Source organism: Pseudonaja textilis, chromosome 2 (genome assembly GCF_049901715.1).
Source record: "Pseudonaja textilis isolate UNSWEBS1 chromosome 2, rPseTex1.2, whole genome shotgun sequence".
Classification (NCBI taxonomy): domain Eukaryota; kingdom Metazoa; phylum Chordata; class Lepidosauria; order Squamata; family Elapidae; genus Pseudonaja; species Pseudonaja textilis.
In genome coordinates this window covers 210438133-210463231 of record NC_141991.1, presented here as the reverse complement: position 1 = coordinate 210463231, position 25099 = coordinate 210438133, and the positions used below count along the sequence as shown (strand labels likewise).

General features: G+C 39.0%; 1 long non-coding RNA gene across 1 annotated transcript in view; it reads right to left on the bottom strand.

The window, feature by feature from the left end:
* Positions 1-24869, bottom strand: part of LOC148127352 (uncharacterized) — a 64391-nt gene extending 39522 nt beyond the window's left edge. The window contains exon 1 of the long non-coding RNA XR_015741505.1: positions 24708-24869. This is a non-coding gene — a long non-coding RNA (uncharacterized LOC148127352). The remainder of the gene's footprint in view (positions 1-24707) is intronic.
* Between the last annotated feature and the right edge of the window lie 230 nt (positions 24870-25099).

Below are 25099 nucleotides of genomic sequence, written 5' to 3'. Positions count from 1 at the left end.
CATATTGTAGGAAACAGTACCCACGATTCTGCAAGCCTTTAGATAGTCCGAGAGGGAAGCCCCCCCTCGGGCAGCCAGAGGCTGCAGAATCCTTTTGCAATCCTCATTTGCATTCTCAAAGGCTAATTTCAACAGAAGCTCTCTGCGGGCCTCTCCATTTGAAATTTGCCGCTGGACAGCCTTTTGGAGCTCCTCTATGAATTCAGCATAAGGCTGATGTGATCCCTGGGTAATTTGGAAAAGGAGCCTATGGCCCCAGAGGCAGGATCATCGACCTTATCAAGGGCTTTGATAGCAATGATACTGACAAGGGCGAGAACTCGCTGTGGGATCGTTGCCTGGGATGTTAAGTCAGTGAATCAGCCCATGCCAAAAATTTGATCTGCTTTTGAGCCACAATCGTGAGCAACTTTCTCAGCTTCGGCATGAAAGTCTGATTCCCACACAACGTACTGCGGTTCTGTCAGTATCATTCAGAAGAGGTCTTTCCAATCTTGGGGTAGCATAAAAAAGGAGGTGCTGATGGTGTTAATGAGACCTCTGACATACGGTGCCTGAATGCCATACATGGCCACAGCTTGTTTTAAATCTCTAATTAATTTCATGGATAAGGGTTCAAGCCTAGGCACCATATTCCCAGCTCCATCCCCCACATATTCTATGGGGCAGAGGGAGAGCTCCTCTAGGGTAAGAGAGCCCTCCTTGCGCCCCTGTGCCATGGCTTGTGCAACTGCTCCCATGGGTGTCTGATCCCCCACAGGATTTAATTTAGGAGGAACCGAGGGTTCAGGAGCTGTGGGGGAAGAGGCTTCCAGTGGGAGAGCGTCTTTGGTTTTGGTCTCAGCAGCATAGGGAGGGGGACCTCCCACAGGGGGGGGGTGTGCCAGTGTTAGTCAGCGCTGAGCTGTGAACTTTTAAACATTCCATAATTATCCGCCAGGTGGTTAAAATCTTTGGCGGAGCCCTGGGAGTATCATGAAAAAAGTCACCCAGACGTTGCCATGTGGAGACTATTAAGGACCCCTTTTCCGGATAAGCCGGACACTGCGTGTGGATGTACTTTAAAAGGGCTATGAGGTCCTTTTTAGTTGGAGCCGGGAGCGTTTTGCCCTGACTCCTAAGAATCAAAATTGAGCTCTTCGTTAATTCCCTTAATTCTTGCAGATGCACCATCTGCGATTTAGAGAATTTCCCGCCCATACTCACCTGAAGGGAGGATTTTCTCCTGGGGAGGGATCCATGACACTAGACGGCGTCCCTGGGTTGCAACTGGCTCGTCCGGCCGGGTGAGATGGGAGGTCGAAGGCGGGCGGGTCTGCTTCTTTTCAGCAGATCATGTCGGGGTCACCAGATGCGGCTTTGCTCCGCATTAGGAGGGCTTCTCATTGAGTCCAATGCATCAAGAAAGAGACCAAGCCGGTTCAGTCTTGGATGAGCAGCCCCGAACACGTGCTCAGGGAAGCTCTTTTATTGAACACACATTGTTAAACGTCACAAAAGAGAAAGTTCAGTCTACTTTACATGTTAAAAGAGTGGGGGGTCTCAGTGGATACATTGTAGCGCCCAATCACAGTGCTTAAGGGATACAAAGTAATCAATCGGCGCCTGCAGTCCAGCCAGTAGCCCAAGGTGGGCAGCATCCTTTTGTTCCTGATACCTGCTTTCAGCCTACGTGAGGTCTTGCAGGTATCGAAACTCCTTTGCCTACGTGAGGCTTGGCATATGCCCAGGCTGTTAGATGTGGATTCGCTGCTGCAGGTTTTTCCCCCTTCTTTGCTGATACTTTGCTTGTGTGGAATGACCATTCAAAGTTACAATGGCACTGAAAAAAGTGACTTATGACCATTTTTTACACTTACAACTGTTGCAGCATCCCCACAGTCATGAGAGGCCAGGGCAGGAGATGCGTGCCTCGATGTGAGTGATATTGAGTTGGCCACGCCCAGCCAATAACATGACCACTAAGCCATGCCCACCAACTTAGCCACAACCACAGAATCGGTTGTTAAAAAATTTGAATCCCACCCCTGCAAAAGCTGAGTATTGGTAAACAATTGTTTATTATTCTTACTGATCCAGATTCTCCTTTTTAGGACTGTCTTTCATTACTACTGAACTATCTAAAGAAAAAGATGTGGCACAGCCTTTCATACCTATTATAAATTCCTTTAAAGTGAAATATTTTGTTTTTCTGTAGGTAATGCACTGACATTTTTGTTGTGCTGAAGAACTGGGTAAAGGTTTATACAAAAAAAAATAAGCACAACTTTATTTACCATATAACCATAAAAAATTAGAATGCTCTCTATTTCAAACATCCTTGAAACTTTATGGGTTCGGATAAGGTATTGTTTCACTACAAGGTAATACAGGTAGTCCTTGACTTACAACAATTTGTTTACTGACCATTCAAAGTTACAATGACACTGAAAAGAGTGACTTTTGATCATTTTTCACATTTACAACTGTTGCAGCATCCTATGGTCACATGTTCAAAATTCAGACACTTGGCAACTGACTTATATTTATAATGGTTGCAGAATCTTAGGGTCATGTGATCATTTTTTGTGACCTTCTCCCAAATAAAGTCAATGCAGAAGCCAGATTCCCTTAACAACTGTGCTATAACTGCAGTGATTCACTTAACAACTATGACAAACAAGGTCATAAAATGAGGCAAAATTCACTTAACCAATGTCTCACTTAGCGACAGAAGTGTTGGCCTCAATTATAGTTGTAAGTCAAGGACTACCTGTATAACACTTTCTTTCAAGCAGAAAGTAGTGATAGGCAGTATCAACAATGGGAGTTTAGGTGATGATAAATCACTGAGGAAATGGAAGTTAATATTGCGAATGGTACATTGTTTTGTTTGATGGAAGAAACATCAAACAATGCAAATCTAATTGTTGTTAACTCTAAAGAACATTGGAGGTACTTACCAGAAAATATAAGGAGAAATATTTGTAACAAATACCCTATTTTCCCCAAAATAAGACCTTATCCCAAAAATAAGACCTAGCATGTTTTACGCATGCACCTAAGATAAGCCCTACCACCAAAATAAGCCCTATTTAAGAGCCTGCACAGCTGGCCACCCTCCAATTCCATCTGGTTGCTTGCAGTGTCGCAGCCAGGAGGCAAGGCAGAGGTGGTGGTGGAGCTGCCCCACATACCCCATACTAGCTTACCTCAGGGACCCCACATCCAGGCCATCCATGCCCCAAAATATGCTTCACGGTGGCAACACCAACAGCCATGTGCAGCAGGAGCCCACATGGCCACAGGCCCACTTCTTCCGCTTGTTCATGGCCACAACAGAGCAGGAGGTCAAGTGGGATGCTGGTGCCCTGGCCACGAAGCAAGGCAGGTGTCGGGGTTTGATTGGCCTGGCTCAGAGGCCCTGAGGTAAACTGGTGCAGGATGCATGGGGCATCTCTACCCACCCTGCCTCGTGGCAGCACTGGCACAACACACGGCTTGCCCCACCGCAAGCAACTAGAAGTGGGCCTCCCATACATTACATGGAAAAAAATTAAAACATTTGTCCAAAAATAACTCCTAGTGCTTATTTTGGGGCACAAAATAAAACAAGATCCGGTCTTATTTTCAGGGAAACACAGGTAGTAATATTTTTTAAAGCTTATACTTATTTAATTTATTAATCTTAGTTAATTTATTAATTTCTCCTGAAAATAAAGCTCTACTAGGTTCCTTCTTCTGTTAGCTTAGATCTTACAATTATAAAATGGAATAGGAGATCCTCCTTTTACAACACTATAGAGGGAAATAAAACATGACAAATTGAGCTTGATGGAATGGCTGAGAGAATGGACCACAAAGAATCTTGCCATTATATGAAAGCCTAAGGACTTGTGTGCTACAGACTTAACATGCTATAGATAACACATTTATCCTCTGGTATTTCTTGTTCAAAAGATCAAATGGGTGAAGATTTCTCTCTACTTGTAAAATCTCTGATGATCAGAATAAACCAATCCACAATTCTGTTGGCTAGGAATTCTGGAAGCAAGAATACAAAATATGTGAAAGTCAACCAAAATAGGAAGGAGACTTAGTGCCAGACTAGGAAATTTCCCTGCTTTTCCCCACATACAACATACATACTCACCAGTTCTTGCTCTGTTTAAATAAAAATAATTTGCTTTTGAAATGTATTTCAAAGAAAAGGAGTATTTTAGTTAAATCCTTACAAGGATTTAATTTTGATGTTGCCATAGTATATGTTTGCATATTCTGTCTTCTCTTTTGTAATCATTTTTGTAACCATTCAGTCCATATTTTTGATCAGAATAATCCTGCTTAGTCTATTATTAAGTTTATTACTGATTGTAATGTAAGTGCAAAACAGGTTATTTCATTTGAAATATGACTTTTTCTACTAAAAAATCATTCTCATCACTAATCGCAATATATTTGCAAATATTCACATATTTATAAAACCTTTGCTGTTTCATTCTTTAGAAAAAGAGTTATTAAATGATAGATTAATACTCCCATTTGAAGTCTCTAATATACTTTCATTTAAAAATTTAATCACAGGGGCATTTGATACACAGAAACAATTATGGATCCCATTTCTTTATTTATTTTTACTGATATTTCCCCCATATTTTGGTATTTTATAAGTCCATTATGTCCACCCAATATATACATATCATAATAGATGTGTAAAACAAGATGCATCTATACTGTAGTTAGAAAAAAGGTTACAAAATATTAACTGCAAACATCTGGGTAAGCATATCCACTGGTGCAATACAATGTGTGATAAGAATTTATTGGTTATCCTAGTGCTGGGAACATGTTGTTTCTTGTCAGTAAAATTATTATATTGCAGAGTTGTACAAAATAAGACTTCTGTAACCTGGAAATGGCTGGGAATGTTAGGAATTGTAACCTCAATGTATCTGATGACAGGACATCCATCTATCTCACAATAGCAACTCTGGATTGTTTACACCATTTAAAAATTAAACTGAAACGGGAACAGTCAAAGAGCTAAATCAGCCTAAATTGAAGTTTGGGAAATGGATCTCTTATCAGTTAACAGGAGTGCTGATTTACCACCATGTTATCAAATACTAAGGAACTGAGGGCTTGGAAGCACAAGGAAATGACAGCCAATCACCAGCCATCAACACACCAATCAGCCAATAAGAAGGCACCACATAAACACAACTCATAAAACAGCCCAAAGTATGTATTCCAGTAGAGAGAACTCCCCTGAAGATGTACTCCAGCATGAGTACAAAAGCTCAGAAGAATAAATCTCTGGTCCTAGTGACTACCCAAATTTGATTTTTTAATAATAAACAGCTTATTTAAGTGATTGTTTTTTTCTCTACCTGTTCCACCAGGTCAGGCAGGAGGGTTATGTAGGTCCCTTCTACAATGGAGCTCCATCTGCTGGGACCAAGATGGCATATCTTTTCTGATTTGACCCCTGCCCTCTGGAACAACGTTCCTAATGAGATGAAGTTAGCCCCATCTCGGTTATCCCTCCAGAAGGTTAAAACATGTTTTTTTTTCCTCAGCCAGGCTTGGGATTCCAGGGAAAGCCTGAAATGTGCCTGTTAAACAATGTTCAGTGGATTTCTTCTGTTTATCTATCTATTTTTGATTGTTTTTAGATTGTTATGGGGTTTCTCTGTTGTTGTGTTGTATGCTGTCAGTTTCATGTTTGTGAAGTAGGTAGCTATATTAATATGCTAAATAAATAAATGCATCAATAAACCATTCTTTTCCCACCTCATTTATTTATACTATTTCATTAAAGTACTGTAATCCTAAAATAAGACTCTTAATATATAATTTAATATATAAGAATTTAAAATTTTAATATATCTAAAAATTGATCAAACCGTCTGAAAATACAAAATTTAAAACCATATAGAAGCATAAGAAAACCTCAGAAACAAAGTTGATGTCACCCAAGTTCAATCAAAAGCTTAAGTGATTTTAAGCTTAAGTCTTCACTGACTTCCAAACCAATAGAGTTCAGCACCAAGTATAGCTGAACAGTGTTGAAGGTTTTGGTTCCTAATCAAATAGAAACATGAAAAACATGAAATGTGAAGACCTTGATTTCAACATGAAAACTATGATTTTCACTATGTGATGAATGTGAAATATAATTAAATTCTAGAAATTGTAAAAAGGGATGGAAGATCAAAAGATGACTAGTCCTGGCAATTTATACAAAACAAAATTCTTAATAAAATTCAGCCACTGCATTTTCCATTGACATTGCATGGAATATAAAGTTTAATTTATTAGCACTTTTGATACTGCCATTTATAAAGTGTTATAATAATCTAAAACATGTATCTAATAAAATCTTTTAAAATATCAGTTAATGGACAATTTCCCTAAAATTGCATTTTTTTTAATATGATTGTATATTTTTTAAAGTGCACATAGTTGATTCTGATTAGCTCATGGGTTATGAATTAGAGCAGTTCGTTTAAAAATGTGGACTTAACAGAAATCTTTAGCATCCCAATACATCATTCATCCTCTAATGGATAAAGGCAGAGTTTCTTGCTCTAAAAAATTTGTATCTCAGGACACAAATTATTTGAAACAGAAGATTTCTTGATATCGGAGTTAATGGTGTGGTGCTGAAAAGCTTTGATATAACACACTAGGGCCAAAAGAACTGAAGCAAGACATTGGTAAACCAATGCAGGATAATGTCTCTGCAAAGCCAGGGAGGTTCCTGCTTAGCTTTGCCCATCAGCAATAACGGAATTGAATTCTGTGCTATATATAATTGCCTCAAGTCATTCTCCAGACACAGGGAAGGTAAGATTAATAAAGAGCATTTGTTATGATTCTGCAACCAATTTATGTAATGGAGCTCATAATAAATAACCATGCTGAATACAGACATTCATCACAGCCAATTTATATTGTATTTGTTCACTATGTGTTAAACGAACCATTTATATGAATAAACTTGTTTTTACGTCTGCCCTGTTCCACTGAGTGAAGCAGAAAAGGATCATTAGTGCATGTTTGAGGGAAGGGTGAGGTCATGTTTTGTAGCAGATATTGAAAGCTGGTAGGCATCATTTCCTAGAGCATAACTTAGATTCTTTGGACAGTGAGAAGCTTTTTTAAAGTGAAGAGCTCGTCTCCATTTCCTAAACAAACCTATATATCTCATCTAACTGGATGCAGCTGCAGAGAAAACAAAAACACAATTTACTTATTTTATTTGAAAGATTTGTATAGCCATTCATCATACATAATATAACACCTGGACAGCTGATGACAGTGATAAAAATAAAAGTATACAGATAAAATAATACAAAGCATAAAAACCAACAAAAGGGAATATCTCCAACACCCAGCATGCATCCATATAAGTAAAACAACTGTAAAGCTTCCCTGGACTCCAGCCTCACATCTATCCAAGGCTTGTGGGAAAGGTCTTTAGAAGGCCATGAAGACAGTGCCCTGCCAGACCTCAGGGAGAACAGTGTCCAGTGATTGTTCTGATGGCAACCATATTCCTCTAGGGGAAAATATGGTTTTCAATAGTAAGGTAAAAGAGCAGAAATTACTTCTCACTTTGTGTAAGGGGTAAGCAACTTCTGTAAACACTATGTCAGTAAGATATGCAAACTACATGACATGTTCAATACATAAAACATCTACATTTCTGACTTTTCTTTGAAATCATCAAGTTGTCTTATCTTGTCCCACTCCCCCCTTATTTTTAAACCCTAAGGAAATTTTGTGATTGAGAGCTGTAGGGAAGTGTAACACAGTTTGATACTTGTGTTAATACGAGCATGGAGGAAGAAGCAATGCACACATTTAGCCTTTCATCTAGTTAGCCACTACATAGTAACTTGATTTTTATTTACATTTTTTACATTTTATTTGATTTGTCAAACACTTACAAGATACAGGTATAAGAATAAATATAGTTTTGAATACATGAGATAGATACTTATAAGAAAAATAAAAAACAATAGGACAGGGACGGAAGGCATGATTGGTGCACTTATGCAGGCCTCTTAGGAAGAGGGTGAGATCAATAGTAGAAAGTCTAAGGTTAAAGTTTTTGGGGTTTGGGGAAGAAACCACAGAGTCAGGTAGAGTATTCCAAACATTGACGACTCTGTTGCTGAAGTTGTATTTCCTGCAGTCAAGTTCAGCGTGGTTAACCTTGAGTTTGTATCTATTGTGTGCTCTTGTATTGTTATGATTGAAGCTGAAGTATTCATTTGCAGGTAGGACATTGCAATATATGATGCACAGGGGACTTCATATATGCCTTGGTTTTCCAGGTCAATTTTATCTTTGGCGTTTCTTAGGATGGCTGCTATTTTTCTGTCTGTTTTGAAGGCAATCTTGATATGATGTCTGTGTAGTATCTTACTGACTTTGTCTGTAGTACCTCTTATGTAGGCTAGCCCCAAATTTAAAACAGAAATGGCTGTGAAAGTCTGACTCACAGACGAACACAATACAGAAGTCTGATGATGGCAGATGAGATTCTGCCAAATGCCATATGGCTGAATGCCATACATGTAAGTACCCACGAAAACTTGCTATATATATATGGCATTCAGCTTTGTTCGGGTATTTTCCCACGTCATTGTAGTTGTGCTTTTAAAGTTGTAGCAACGTTTCGGCAGAATCTCATCTGCCATTATCAGGCTTCTGTATAGTGTTCATCTGTGAGTCAGGCTTTTATAGTGGTTTCAGATTTAAATTTGGGGCAGCCTACTGCTGTGCCAGAATGGTTTTTTCTTCACCCTGATTGGTTGGGAGTCTTGGTCTGTGTTTATTGGTCTTGGAGTTTGCTTTGTTCTGCTTGATTAGTGTTTCTAATATCTTCTGTCTGTTTTTTGGCTCTTTTTGTATCTTGATTGGCTGGCAACATTGTGTTACTTTATTGGAGGCCTTTAGTGCAGCTTGGCTCCGAGTAAATGGATGGCTATCATTAGTTAGGAAGCTAGGTTTCATCTGGGTGCCTCGTTGGGGTGTGTTTGGGCTGGAGGTATCAGGGGGGATCTGTCTGTGCCCACAGACAGATATATTTGCCCACACATATTGAATTTGTATCCATTATGCATAAATAATGTATATTTGTTCATAAGTTGCAAATAACATCAAGTTTTCAATCCACCAATTATGCCATGAAATAAATTTTCAAAAATCAATTTCCATTGTTCACTAAATTCCATGTAATTGTATATACTGTAGTTCAAAGAATTCAGTTCCATTGTTCATCAATTTTATATAATTGTATATAGTTCCAAAGAATATGAATGTCCTAAAATATTAAACCTTGTGTCACGGTCAAAATGTTAAAATGTCAATGATTTCTTCCAAGAATAAATCCATTTCTGATTGATTGATTGATTGCTTATGTGCCATCAGGTTAAAGTTGTCAGTTAGTGACCACATAAATAGATTTTCTCCAAAATAATTTGTCCCTAACCTGGTCCTTCAAATTTTCCAACCGGGCAGCCATAGCCACTATAACTGTGTCCATCTATCTTGTTGTTTGTCATTCTCTTTTCCTCTATCCTTCCACCTTTCCTAGTGGGTCTTCATACAATATGTTTATAGTAAGATAATTTGAGTTTTGTTATTTGTGTCTAAAGTGAGTTGATTTGTTTGGTGATCCATTTTTAATTTCTTAGCCGTCCATGGTATTCTCAGTTTTCTCTAATATCAAAAGCACCAATAGCTTTCTAATTCAATAACTATTGTATTTTGGGATATTGCAAATACGTGTCTTAATGAAGCATTATTATCCAGCAGCACAATTTCCTTCTTTCTTTTCTATACAAATGCAGTGGGCCAGAATACTGCCAGAATATTATTTTTTGTTAAATAAATTGTAGTCTAAGTTCTATTGACGTTTTTATATGAAATCAATAGATCTTAAACTACATTTTTTCTCAATCTTCACATAATATTGATATCTCTCATTTTTATTTAGTCTTCAAATTTTTATATAAAATTGATTTGTACATAACAAGTATTTATAAAGACTGGTTGTGAGCCTTTTTATCTCATAAGATTTGGTGATCTCTTATGTCAAATTAGGTGTTGCTGAAGGCCCAGAGCAAGTTGTTAACAGATGTTACTACCGGGCAGCAAGAGACAAATTATATTTATTTTTTCACATAAGAAATGAAAAATAGTCTTCATTATCACTCCATAATGGATCTAAAATAAAAATTCAACATCCATCCAAATCTTTCATGTAGCAGGTGTTTTTTTAATCAATTACTTTGTACAGTAAATTTAATATGAGAAAAAGGGATAAAAATATAATTTTCAAGGAATGGTATAGCACAGTTTTGGAACTAATATCATATCTAAACTATTATATTTTGAGCTTCAAACAATCCAATTAACTAAAAACACTATGCATTCCAGGAGAGGGAATTTATACCAAATAAAGCCAGTCAAAAATATGTTGATTAGGTAATTCATAATGATATAAATTCAAGATTTGAGATATCATATCCCAGTCCTTGATTGATAACTGAAGAACAGCATAGAAATAGCACAGCATACTGAGTTTTTGAAAATATTTTTCTGGCATATTTAAATCTTTTATGCTTTACTGTGAATGTGAGTTATGATTTCTGGAATGCTTCCCCAATCAAGGTTATAATATCTGGGCTGCATAACTCCAGATGTTTACTAGATGATAGCAACAAGATACAGGAAATCTTTGCTACCTCCTGTTGATTGTTTGGGGTTTTGCAGCAAAATATCATAATTCTATCTTGACTTTATGCTGCAAGATAAACTGGGTTTACAAAGATTTCTTGATGTTCATAGAGTAATTATAATGAAATATTGTTAGGGTTGAACATGAATAGATAAAAAATGTAAAACCACCCAATAAAAATGCATGTGTGTAGATTCTATTGGTTTGAGCAATATGCACAAATAAATTGGGTGAAGGTTTGATATATATTTTAATTGTGCTATTTTGTTTAAATCCAAATAATTTCCTAGGCTGTCTCCTAAACAATCTTTTTAAAAAGCTGATATAAATAATTCGATACTTAATTCAGAAAAAAATAAAAGTTCCCCCTTCCCTAAAGCAGATGTGTGTTTTTTTTAAAAAAGTCTGAAATAGAAATATAGATCTTGGAATTGATAGTTGTTGGATCTTGACAGACTAGAACACACACACTAGAACAGGCCATATCTAATAAAATGAAATTCAATATAGAGAAAAGTAAAGTCCTACACTTAGGCAAGAAAAACCAAAAGTACACATATAGACTGGGTGAAACCAGGCTCAATAGCAGTAACTGTTAGAGGGATCTTGGAGTCTTAATGGACAACCAGCTAAATATGAGCCAGCAGTGTACAGCAGCAGCCAAAAAAGCTAATGCAATCCTACGTTGTATTAAGAGAGGGATACAGTCAAGATCAAGGGAAGTACTAATACCACTCTATAGAGCCTTAGTAAGACCACACCTAGAGTACTGCATCCAGTTTTGGTCACCACATTATAAAAAAGATGTTGAGACTCTAGAAAAAGTACAGAGAAGAGCAACCAGAATGATTAGGGGACTGGAGGCTAAAACATACAATGAACGATTGCAGGAACTGGGCTTGGCTAGTCTAGTAAAGTAAAGAGAAGGACCAGGGGAGACATGATAGCGGTCTTCCAATATTTGAGGGGCTGCCACAGGGAGGAAGGGGTCAAGCTATTTTCTAAAGGTCCTGTAGGCTAGACAAGGAATAATGGATGGAAACTGAACAAGGAGAGATTTAACCTGGAAACAAGGAGAAACTTTCTGACAGTGAGAACAATCAACCAATGGAACAGTTGCCCTCGGAAGTTGTGGGAGCGCCATCACTTGAGACTTTCAAGAAGAGATTGGACTGCCATTTGTCAGAAATGGTGTAGGGTCTCCCACTTGGGTGGGGGATTGGACTAGATGACCTACAAGGTCCCTTCCAACTCTGATTATCTGTATCTGTATTTATTTTGTAAGCTGATGTTGCAGAATTGCAATAGACATTACATATATTTCAAAATTCACAGTTCTTCATCTCTTCCATTTTTAGCACTTTATACAAAAACAGCAAGCACTAAAAAGAATAAGCTTCTGGTTATTTTTAACAATATTGTCTTACAAATTAGTCTTTAATCTATTTTTTCTCATCTGGGAACACCTGGTACACAAATCCCTTATCTTATTTTACAGTATTTATATTCCAACCTTCCTGCAGGGAATATTTTATACTCATAGCCAATAACATACATATGGTAGACTTCAATAAAATAGGTCCTATTTTCTCCAAGACCTTGTTGTTGTTGTTTTTTAAACTGTAACATGGTTCCTTTTTTTATTTCATATTCCCATTCTCTCTCTCTCTCTCTCTCTCTCTCTCTCTCTCTCTCTCTCTATATATATATATATATATATATATATATATATATATATATATATATATAGTATTCAGCTTTGCTTGGGTATTATCCCACATCATTATAGTTGTGCTTTTAAAGTTATAGCAACATTTCGGCAGAATCTCATCTGCCATCATCAGGCTTCTCTATTGTGTTTGTGAGTCAGACTTTCACAGCCGTTTCTGTTTTAAATTTGGGGCTAGCCTACTGCTGTGCCAGAATGTGTTTTTTTTTTTCATCCTGATTGGTTGGGAGTCTTGGTCTGTGTTTATGGTCTTGGAGTTTACTGTGTTCTGCTTGATTGGTGTTTCTAATATCTTCTGTCTGTTTTGTGGCTTTTTTGTCCTGATTGGCTGGCAACATTGTGTTTCCTATATTGGAGGCTTTTAGTGCGGCTTGGCTCCGAGTAAATGGACAGCTATCATTTATTAGGAAGCTAGGTTTCATCTGGGTGCCTGGTTGGGATGTGTTTCAGCTGGAGATATCACGGGGGATCTGTTTGTGCCTAGGTGTTGGCCTGGCTTGTGGTGTGGAGATTTTTTTGTTTGTGAGTGCAGGCTTCCAGATAATTGACAGTCTGGTGGAGTCATCTCTTCTATTCACAGACTGCTTGCACTGGCACGAAGTTGAAAGCACCAGCCTGAGGATGGCGAGTGGGACCTTGGCAAAATGTCGCCAAGATACTCTTAATCTTACATGGGAAAAGACCCGAACACACCTAGACCTACATGCCTGTACCCATGAAAATCTACGAATATATATATATATTCGTAGATATTTGTATATATATGTTTTCTGAGGTTTCCGCGGGTACTTGTATGTGGATCTTTTTCGCGGGTATTTGTATGTGGATCTTTGGTTATTCAGGTTTTCTCCCGTAAAATTGGAAGTATCTAGGTGACGTTTCGATGAAGTCTCATTCATCATCTTCAGGCTTGTATCTTTGGCTTTGTGCTTCTTGGAGTAAGAGAAGCACAAAGCTGAAGACACAAGCCTGAAGATGATGAATGAGACTTCATCGAAACGTCACCTAGATACTTCCAATTTTACGTGGGAGAAAACCCAAATAACCAAAGATCCACATACAACTACCCGTGAGAACCTCAGAAAATATATATATATATACAAAAATATAATAATAAATATTATTTGTTATAATAGGTATAAGTAAAAACATATAAGTAAAAACATAATTTGGGTCCTCATTTTACCCACCTCAGAAGGATGGACGGCTGAGTCAACCTTGAGCCTGGTGAGATTTGACCTGGCAAATTGCAGGCAGCCGGCAGACAGCAGAAGTAGCCTGCAGTACTGCACACTAACCTCTGCACTACCATGGCTCATATTGTTAAGTGAAGCACTCACATGATTGCCTTGTTTAGTGACCCAAATCCCTGCTCTTCTCATTGCAATCATTAAGTGATCACATGGGTCATTAAACAGAGGATGGAATGTCTTAGGTGGGAGAGGCCCTGGGAAGCCTAGCATAGGCCAAGGCCCACACTGCAACCTTTCTGCAGTTTATATATGACCAGCCCCTCCCCCTTCCCCAAGGCACCCCATGGTTTGCTTCCTGTCCTGCTGTGTTTTGAACCTGCTTTGAACCTGCTTCCCAACCTACTGGGTCCCACACTCCCTTCCCCATCTCCTGTCATTTATGTTTTGTGTAAATCTCCTCCAGGAAGCTGCTACTCTACTGTGAGGTCTTTCTACTCTTATATGAAAGTGTAAGTTGAATGATCAACTGTAGATTTTGCAGGAAAATATTTATTCTAAAGCATTTGCCCCCTACTTTTATCTTGAACTAGATTTTATCATTAGAACCTATGGTATACTTTCATTCACATCTGCAGTTACTTAATGGCATATGGTATAATACTAGGTTTTAATGTATTTCATTTATTTTGCTTATAGCCAGACTGGATAATCCATGGCCTGCAGATCCTATTCAATCCCAAAGCATCTCTTTGCAGTTTTCAGCTCCTTAAAACTATGCTGATGAAATTGAGAAACAAAACAGCCAAATTCAATTGGTGTGACTTTCAGCTTTGGAAAATTAATGGAGGGAATGGTAGCAGCCCCACAGAAGGTCTGAAGGCAGAGTGGTGTCTCCCACCATTCAGATGTTGCCCACAACTTGTTTATAGTGATGTGGAAATCACATGGTGGCTTAATATTTTGAGTGAGCTAAATTAGTCAGTCACTTATCTTCCTTATTTTTAATCACTGTTAAGAAAAATGCCTAGTAGCACCCTTGGCCAAATGCAATTGTTACTACTCAGCTCATCTAACAAAAAATAAAACAATGCATGGACAGAAAATCTAATTTAAAAGTTCTCATAAAAGGTCCAAAACTGAGAAGGCTTTTATATTTTCCTCCTGTCGAAAGACTAATTCATGAAATTTATGAAATCTGTCTCTATTTCCTTTCCATTATAAAGCATTGGTCTTTTTATGTATTCCTAATGATCTCTCAAAGAAGGTTTTCACAAAATATGTTGAAAATATGATAGCCGATAATTTGTACTATTGAACAAGATCCCTGGAGTGTTGTGCTTTGATACATTTGTTTTCCTGGCTATCCGTGATATTCTCAGGAATTTTCTCTAATACCAAAGTTCAAAAACATCAATATTCTTTCTATAGTGCCCCTTCAAAGTCCAATAGTCACATCTATTGCCTGCCACAGGGAAAGCCTTGTCTGTATGTTTCCAGTCTCTGTAGGTATAGATCTATGAGAGCATCTGAATTTCTTTTCAAAGCCTTCACTAAGTGCTAGCCAACCACAGATTTCTATTGTTTTCTTTCCTGTTGATAGTTTATCTTAAAAACCAGAAACTAACCACCAATGTGTTTATCTTCAATTCTGTCACTTATTGTCATTAGTTGCTTCTTCCTTCCATTTTTTTCGCTATGGTCCTTGATTTTCATTACTTCAACTTACAGATCACTTGCATTTTCAGCCTAGAGTAATGTCATCAGTGTAGCACATGTTATGTCACATCATGCCCTACTGAACCTTTGGCTTCCGGGCCTGTGTGCAGATTTCGTATGAGGTCAAACAAGTTGTGTTTAGATTCCCATTTTTCTAAGAATATTCCATGGCTTGAAATGTTTGGCGGAAATGAAGGCCTTTCTATAGGCACTAAAGCACATATTGACTTGTTTTTGGTATCCTTTTGACCTTCTCAATTATCTGCCATGCATCAACAATAATGTTTTATGATCCTTAGTCTTTTCTAATACCAGCTGAACATTTTGTTTCCATTTCAATACTAGGCTCAAATCTGCACTGGATGATCATAAGCATTATTTGCTAATGTGTAAAATTAAGGATATTAGCTATGTCGCCAACCTCATTAGTATTCTGGAAGATCCTCAACTCTTTCTCAGTATCATGTTGGGTACCTTCTGACCTGAGGGACCTGTCATGCAACATTATACTAACAATCACTTTATCTTGTCTGTCCATGCGATTTTATTGATAAAATGAAAAAAAAGATTTAATATTAGCTTCTTTCATGCAGCATGAAATTTGTGATGACCTGTAGTCTCTCAAAATAACCCCAAACCCAAAACATACATTAAAGTCCGGTAATACCTTCAATTTAACTTCACTGTTTTATTAGGCACAGTTTAAAGTCACAAAGTATATAATGAGGCAAAAAGAAAACCAAAACAAACCGCATTGACAAGAGTTCCAAAGCAAGCCAAGATAATTAATCATACATTCCAGGAAGATAAGGGAGGAGAGTCCATGGGAAGAACACCAGCAAAGATAAACCTCTTTCAAAGAAAACATTAAACTTTGACTCCAGCAATTCTGACTGCGCAGTTACAAACTTATATACATAACTCCCAGCTCAAGCCATGAGGAGGATCATGCTAATCTCCTCCTGAGTAGACCTCGCTTTTCCCTGATCCTCTCCTCCCTGCGTGACCTAAGATGGATAGGCGATGAGCCTGGATCCTCCTCTGATTGCTCAGCTGGCCTCTGCCCTTCCCCAGCCTTTTCTACCACCTCTGGAGCCACACTCCCACTCCCTGTTGGCTGTTCCTCCTCTTCCTCAGAGTCAGTCTCCACCAGGGGCATGACACTATCCCCCTGCAGGGCTCCTCCCCCAGGACCAGGCGGATGAGGACATTGAGGAAACCAAGCGTGAAAGTCCTGGACCAAACGAGGAGCATGAACATCAGTGGCATCAACCCAGGTGAAGTCCTCTGGTCCATAACCTTTCCATGCCACCAAATACTGAAATCGGCCTCGCAACTGGCGTGAATCTTGGATGCTATCCATTTCGTACTCCTCCTCTCCCAGGAGGGCTACTGGGGCTGGTTGTGATGGAGCCGGTCTATGCGGACTGATGGCCGAGATAGGGAATAACAGGGAACGATGAAAAACAGGATGGATAGGCATGGTCCGTGGCAGGAAGAGATGATAAACCACAGGATTGATCACCACCTCGACTGGAAAAGGTCCTAAGTAATGGTGATTGAGCTTTTTTGATGGTCGCGTCATTGGTAAGTATCGAGTAGAGAGCCAAACCCGATTGCTTACTGCTAAAGGCGGAACATCACGATGATAACAGTCTGCAAACTGTTTGTAGTCCTCCTTGGCTCCCTCTAGTTGATCACGGACCATGTGGTGCACGGCTTTTAACTTCTGCAAGAACGTATCCACTGCCAGAACTGGGGAATCAGACGGGGCTAAAGGGAAAAGTCGTGGATGAAACCCATAGTTAGCAAGGAAAGGGGACACATGAGTGGATGCATGTTGAGCATTGTTATAAGTGAATTCTGCCACCGGCAGCACTTCCACCCAATTGTCTTGTTGAGTATTGCTGAAACAGCGGAGGTACTGCTCCAAAATAGCAAAATAGCATTCACTTTCTCTGTCCCCCCATCAGTTTCGGGGTGATGAGCAGACGACCGACACTCCTGAACCTGCAGTTTCATAAGTAGGGTCTGCCAGAAGTGTGCCGTACATTGTGCCCCCTGATCTGATACCATGCAGTCTGGTAACCCATGCAATCAGAAAACATGGGAGATGAACAATTGAGCTGTTATCTTGGCCAATGGAAGACCCGCACATGGAATAAAGTGGGCCATTTTAATCAACATATCCACCACCACCAAAATTGTTGTGGCACCATTCGATGGTGGTAACTCAACGATCAAATCCAATAAAACTGCCCCCCATGGTCATTCTGGCATGGGCAAGGACTGCAAGAGACCAGGGGGCACACCAGGAGCATACTTGGCTTGGTGACAAATCCCACAGGACTCCACAAATCCCAACACATCATGTTTAAGTCTCGGCCACCAAAATGTCCTAGAGATGAGGTTCAGTGTTTTGAACACCCCAAAGTGTCCTGCCGCCGGACTATCATGACATTGATGCAGGATAAGGCCACAAAGAGGACCTCCAGGCATGTAAGTGCGATCACGGAACTGCAACAGGTCCCCAATATACACCCAAGGAGTCTCTTGTCTCCCATTCTCATCCAATTCTCGACATTGAACTGCCACAAATGGATCTTGCCCCTGCGCCTCATGAATCCTCACTCGGAGTCCACAGGTTCCTCGGTGGCCGCAAACTGCTCCAACGGAATCACCATCCGGGGCAAGATCCTCCCTTCAGGCTTCTGAGATAGGGCATCAGTGCATTGATTCCCTCCACTCAGAACATAGGTCACCCGGATATCAAATCGAGCAAAGAATAAGGACCATCTCGCCTGACGCTGGTTCAATGTCCAAGCTGTACGTAGGTGTTCCAAATTGCGATGATCCATCCAAACCTTGATTTGGTGATGAGCCCCCTCCAGGTGGTGCCACCATGTCTCAAGAGTGACCTTTACCACCAGTAGCTCCTTGTCCCAAATTGTATACTTGCTCTCTGGAGCCGACAACTTCTGGGAATAATAAGCGCACAAGAACAAGGTGCCTGTGGGAGCATAGGCCTGGAGGAGCACTGCACCAACAGCCACATTGGAAGCATCTGTTTCCACCACAAATGGCTGGCCTGGATCAGGGTGTTTGAGGATAGGCTCAGAAGCAAAGGCGACTTTCAACGCCTCGAGAGCTGCCTGCTCCTCAGCACCCCAATGGAATTTCTCCCCCTTCTTGAGCAGATTAGAAAGGGGAGCAGTCAAGGCAGCAAAATGGGGAATAAATGTGCGGTAGTAGTCCAGAAACCCCAACAGTCGCACATCCTTAACCCACTGTGGAAGTTCCCACGTCTGCAACGATTGTACTTTTTCCAGGTCCATTTCCACTCCGGCAGGTGAAATACAATGTCCCAAGAAGTCAATCGTGGTTTGTGAAAACTGACACTTCTTATGCTTAGCAAACAGGTGGTTATCATGCAAACGTTGCAACACCAGCCGCACATGTTGCCAGTGTTCCTGCAGAGAGTCTGAGTAAATTAAAATGTCATCTGAATAAATGATCATGAATTGATCCAACAAATCATGGAAAACATCGTGCATGAAATGCATGAACACAGCTGGGGCATTGGTTAATCCAAAAGGCATCACAGTATACTCAAATGCCCATACGTCATCTGGAAAGTTGTTTTCCACTCGTCCCCTGCATGAATGTGAACCAGATTGTAGGCCCCACGCAAGTCCAACTTCGTAAAGATCTTAGATTGACAAAGCCACTCAATCAGTTCAGGGATGAGGGAAAGCAGCTACCGATTACTCACTGCGATTGCATTAAACTTGCGGTAATCACAATACAAACGGAGCTCTCCTGATTTCTTTTTTACAAAAACCCCCGGCGCAGCCAATGGGGAGGTAGAAGGCCAGATAAACCCTTTCCAGAGGTTCTTGTCAATATCCCACAATGCGGCCAACTCCGGTTCCGACAGGGAATATATCCGACCCACCGGCAATTTTGCATCGGGCAACAAGTCGATTGGACAGTCATACGGCCGATGCAGAGGCAACCAATCCACCTCTTTCTCCCCAAACACATCAGCAAAGTCCACCAGGATGGATAGGGGATGGGCCTGGATCCTCCTCTGATTGCTCAGCTGGCCTCTGCCCTTCCCCAACCTCCACCACCACCTCTGGAGCCACGCTCCCACTCCCTGTTGGCTGTTCCTCCTCTTCATCAGAGTCAGTCTCCACCAGGGGCATGACAAAATTATTCTTTTGTTGTCATCACAAAAGCGATCTTCTGCATCCTCCTATAATGCTACGGCTTGGGATAGATACCTGCTTGTTTTAATTGGGTAGCTAGACCTTTCTTTTTCTTTCTTTCTTTCTCTCTATTTCTTTTCCTTTCTTTCTTTCTTCTTTCCTAATCCTCTACCTCCACTTCCTCTTCCCCCTCCTCCTCCCTCACCTCCTCCTCCTCTTCTTTCTTCTTTCTTTCTTCTTTCTTTCTATCTATATTTTTATTGGACTATGTCTATATGAGTATTCTGCTCGATGTGGGTTTTTTTCCTTAGTGAACTCTTGGCATTTTAAAAAATCCAATTTTGCAGTGGAATTTAAAAGTTATCTAACCCCCAACATTTCAGATGTCTGACTTTGCAAGTCTGTAGTGAAGTTCATTTAAAAAGCAAGTGTTTAAGATGAAGGAAAAAAGTTTAATAGGATGTCACAGAGAATTACATTCATATAAATAAATTTGAAATGATATGAATTTGCTTTTCATAAGAAACCATTTACAAAATGCCATACAGCAAATGCAATACATAGCAATAGTAGAAATGGTGTGCTGACACTTATGACAGAAATTATACATTTTAATATAGTAAGGGTACACTTTACATTACAATCACATTGTTAGTGTTTAGCAGTTGCATTACTTATTTAAATTTCCAGTTTTTGAATATGAAGTGTTGAGTTTTATTTAAGTGTAGGATATTGCAAAACTTTATTTATTTGAGACTGAAGTAATATGGAGATTATGATTGATCTAAAATTCAAAATTTAATTGACTAATAGAAACTAGGCAACTAAGTATTATACCGGTACTAGTTTCAAAATAATTTAAATCCAGGTAGAATTTAAAGTTATGATATTGTCCCCTAAATATGAATACAGCTACTTCAAAGATTGCTTCTTTCTTTCTTTCTGGATATGCTATGTAATAATTTAACTCTCAGTTATCTTCTCTACAATATGATGGCTCATTCCATTTCATGTAACAAATCTAAAGAATCAACTTTGATATAAACTGATAATAAGCTAAGCTCCAATACCATATTTGAGCACTGAAAATCAGTTTATAAAATACAGAACCATGTGGCAAACCATTGTTCTCTAAAACAAAATAATGGGAGGAAAATAAGTGGGCTCTTCCGCTGCTAATCTCAGTACTTTCCAACTGATATATAGTTGCCTTGCTCAGATTATCTCCTTACTCCTAGCTTCAGTTTGGGCTTTACAAACTGACAGCAACATGTCCTAGGATTATAATTTTTCTCACATATGCTTCCTAAACCTGATTGCTAAACCTGAATAGATATAGCTGTGGAACAGAGTTAATTCTGTATATCTGTATACTTAGTAAATCTAGATAATTTTAGTACAATCCAGAGTAATAAGACTATACAGTGCCTTGCATTGAGTACCCAGATAAACTCATTAATTTTTTTCTACAATTTGTTATTTTGATTGTCATGTGTTAAAAATAATGTATCAGTCTTCAGGTCTTTATAATCACCCTCCTCTTCTGTCTTCTTGAACAGGAAATATATATAAGGAAATTATCAGATATTTTATTTCAGACAATAATATTATAAAAGAAGTGGAGTGGTCATCATGATTAACAAAAGGATGACAAAGATAATGTTCGGACACTACACAAAAAATGACACAACAATGTCCATTTGAATCCATAGGAAACCAATCAATATTGTATCAATCTAGTATATGCAGGGGTGGAATTCTACCTGGTCAGACCAGTTCTATAGAGCTGGTTGTTATGATTCTGCAGTTTGGAGAACCGGCAAATTGCACCACTGGCTGGTCCTGCCCTTTCCCGCCCGCTCACTCCTTGAGCACCATCCAATTTGCCTGCTCCTAATTTTTGGTAAGTTGCTGTTTTTCCTTTTTCCCCCCGACCATCAGCTGTTCCAACTATCAGCTTTGCCAGAAATTTTAGATTAGCTAGAAAACAGGAAATTGTTGGACTTCTTGCTTTCTAGCTAATCTAAAATCAGAGCTGAACCTTCCTTAGGCCTGAAGCTTCTATTTTTCAGTGCAGACTCAGGTAGCAGATTGCAGAAAGATATCTATCTCTATCTCTAGTGAATCTGTGATTGTGGGAGTAACGCAATCTGTCTGCCTGCTTTGCCTGCTTTTAGATAAAAGTTGCTCTTTTTTAAATAAAAAATTCAATATTTACAATATTTACATACAAGCCATGCCTAGCCAGTCACGTGACCACCAAGCCACGCCAGTCAGCAAACCACACCCAGTCACATGACCACCAAGCCACACCCACAATGAGGCCATTCCCACAGAACCGGTTGTTAAAAAATTTGAATCCCACCCCATCAATCACAAGGGCAACTTCCAGACATTTATCAAAGCAGATGACGATGATGATGATGATGATGTCATTATCAGTGCTGGGATGCTAAAGTGAAAGCATACAGACTAATGGAAAAATTGAACCTTGGTCTAAAAACAAAGCAGAAAACACTTATGACATTCAATGTTTATAGCAAACATCTTGACCCAACAATTCAAAGATGACTCTAAACCTGGACATAGTCAAATGTGCAACACTCCAGTCAAAATTATTATAAACTCTGCAAGCAAAGTTGGAGAAGCTTTGTTCAGTCAGAAAAATAAGACCTTAGAGCACAAACCGCTTTTTGCTGAATTAAAATTTTTGTAGAATTCTAGCTAATGAATGTAAGCAAAGTACAGTAATTAGACCAGCAAACATAATTACCCAAATTCATGGGTCATATGCGGGACAACACATACTAACTGATTGCAACATGTGAACATGTGACTGAGAGAGATATGTTGTAAATGTCATAAATGTGAACATTGGTTTTCAAAGTTTCTTTTTTATCACTATTGTAGCTGCAAACAGTCACTGTTTGAAGCAGTTGTTAAATAAGGATGGCCTGCATGTACAAAGCTTTGATCACTGAACAGCTTCAAACATTCTGGAAACTGTAATTAAATGCTCTAAAAATATTGCTAACAATAAAGCTGCAGGAGTTGATGAAATACCAGCCAAACTATTTAAAACCTTGCAAGATGATGCAGTCAAAGGACCACCTGTGGTTGCTAAGCAGACAGGAAATCATAGCAGTGGGCAAGGGACTGGAAAATATGAATTTAGATTCCACAACTAGAAAAAAATGTGCAAGGTTAAAAATGTTTGCATCTATGAAAAACTGCATTTATCAAATATTTAGTAACACAAAACATGAAAAATGGAGCAGAAATCTGAAGAGGAAGATAACCAATTTATTGGGAAGATTGTTGGGTTCTTATTAATGAAGGAGAGGAACATAGAACAAAAGAAAAGGAAGATCTTTAAGAATTTTGAATTGTAGAGTGGGAAATTCTACAGCTCTAATTCGTTGTCAGTATTTTATAACCTTAGAACAGAAACTAGATAAATTTTGATTGGATACTGAGAGCTTGCAACCAAATTGCCAAGCTCAGAACTCAAACCAACAACATAACTACCAACCCAAGCTACTAATATTCAAGGACATTTCAACTGAGAACTCTTTTACTGTTAAGGACAATCACACTTTTAAAGATGGCAATGGTGCTAGAAATAGCCATTGTCACTTCTTAACAAGGAGAGGAACATTGATGGATTAGTAGTTAGTGTGTCTGCAAGTTTTGCCTAGTTATATTGTTACCTTTCCATTTTTAGCTTTGCCTTAGACAATTGCACAGACTGAATCTACACTGCGTCTAGTCAATTTCAGCCTACTAACAAAGAAAACACCTTCAGCTCCAAATGATGTGATTAAGAATTTGCATCTCCTTCTACCCAAATTCTAAGGAGAAGACATTAGCTTTAGGAGATAATAAGATTAACCCATCACCATTAGAATAGCAAAAGGCACCAGGTTCACTACATTGCCCAATTCCCTGCAGCATTTCAGAAACTGTATAAAAATCCCTGCACTGATCAAGCTAATTTGTCAGCTGTCCCAGAACTACATGCTGTGGTTGGTTCTACTCATCAATAAACAGAGTCCTTCTTTCCAATCAGCCTCCATTTTATTTCCAATGTCTTTCTCCCATCTTGGAACTGGACTGGATTTTTTTTCCAACAATGGTTTAATGTATTTACTTAATATGTCATTGTAATTAATATCAATATATCACCCAGCAGATTCAATATAATATTTCACATTTATATATTTTAATAAATGCTTAATAAAAGTTGTTTATTGTTGTTACTGTTATTATTGTATAGGTAGTTGGTTTTATGGTGCTCATCTTTTGAATTCAAGACTTATTTCATTGTTTTAATGCTGTAAATCTGAAAGCAATCAAAAAACAATTGTGCGCTGAAGGCAAGGAGTACATTTAATAAATAATGAATTAATAGCAGTCTCTGCTACTTTCCTCTATATTCAGTCACATACAAAATCCCTACAACAAATAGATTTTGCCTAGATGATTCTCCCCCTCCGCCCATGTTCTCAGAGGAATATTTGCTATGCAAATGTTTGCATTTTGCTACTCCCCCTCCTGATCCAAAAACAAACAGAAGCCAAATGGGAATAGAAGCACCAGTACGTATCTTTGACATTGCCTTTCTCTGGGTGTTCTCCAACAGCATCTTGAACATAATGTTCCAAATTCAGTCAGTGGCACTCTCTCCGTGGTTTTGAACAGAAAGCCTGTTTTGCAAACATCAGACACCTTATAGGATGTCCCAGGCTCAGCACTGCATGTTCCTTTTGTTTGTTCTGACAAGAACAAATCATAGTTCTTTCGGAAGAAATGTTTGTTTCTAGCCCGTTTGCCTAAAGCATTCAGTGTTTTGTAACTAAAACATGCTACAGACAGTTGGGAACCTGCAGGGAATTGAGAAGGAAGAGGAGACAAAAGGCTATTTATATTCTTTTGTCCTCTCCATTCCTTTCTTTCAGAATAGATCAATCATCTAAATTTAAATTGGGTTCCAGGAAAAAAAATCCACCAAACTTTCTCTATTCCCATTCCCCTCCTTTTTTTCTTTTTTTTTTTGCCAGTAGTTCCTGGGGATTTTCCAACAGTTACTTTGTACTCGAACTAAATTTCTCCTGCACTCTTACCAGAGGTGGTATTCAGCAGGTCCTGACACAGTTCTGGACAAGCGGTAGCGGAAAATTTGAGTAGTTCGGAGAACCGGTAGCAGAAATTTTGAGTAATTTGGAATATCACCTCTGGTTGGCTCCACTCCCATCTATTCGCTGCCTCCTGAGTCCCAGCTGATCGGCTGGGTCTTCTTTTGTTGCCCTGCACAGGAGATCAGAGCTGGAAATCAGTTTAGTGGGGTGGGGAGAGAATGGGATTTTGCAGTATCCTTCCCCTGCCACGCCCACCAAGTCACGCCCACAGAACCAATAGTAAAAAAAATTTGAATCCCACCACTGATTCTTACTCTGTTTCACAATCTCTAATGCCACTGCAAATATTTCTTACGTAACATCATTCCAGAGAATAA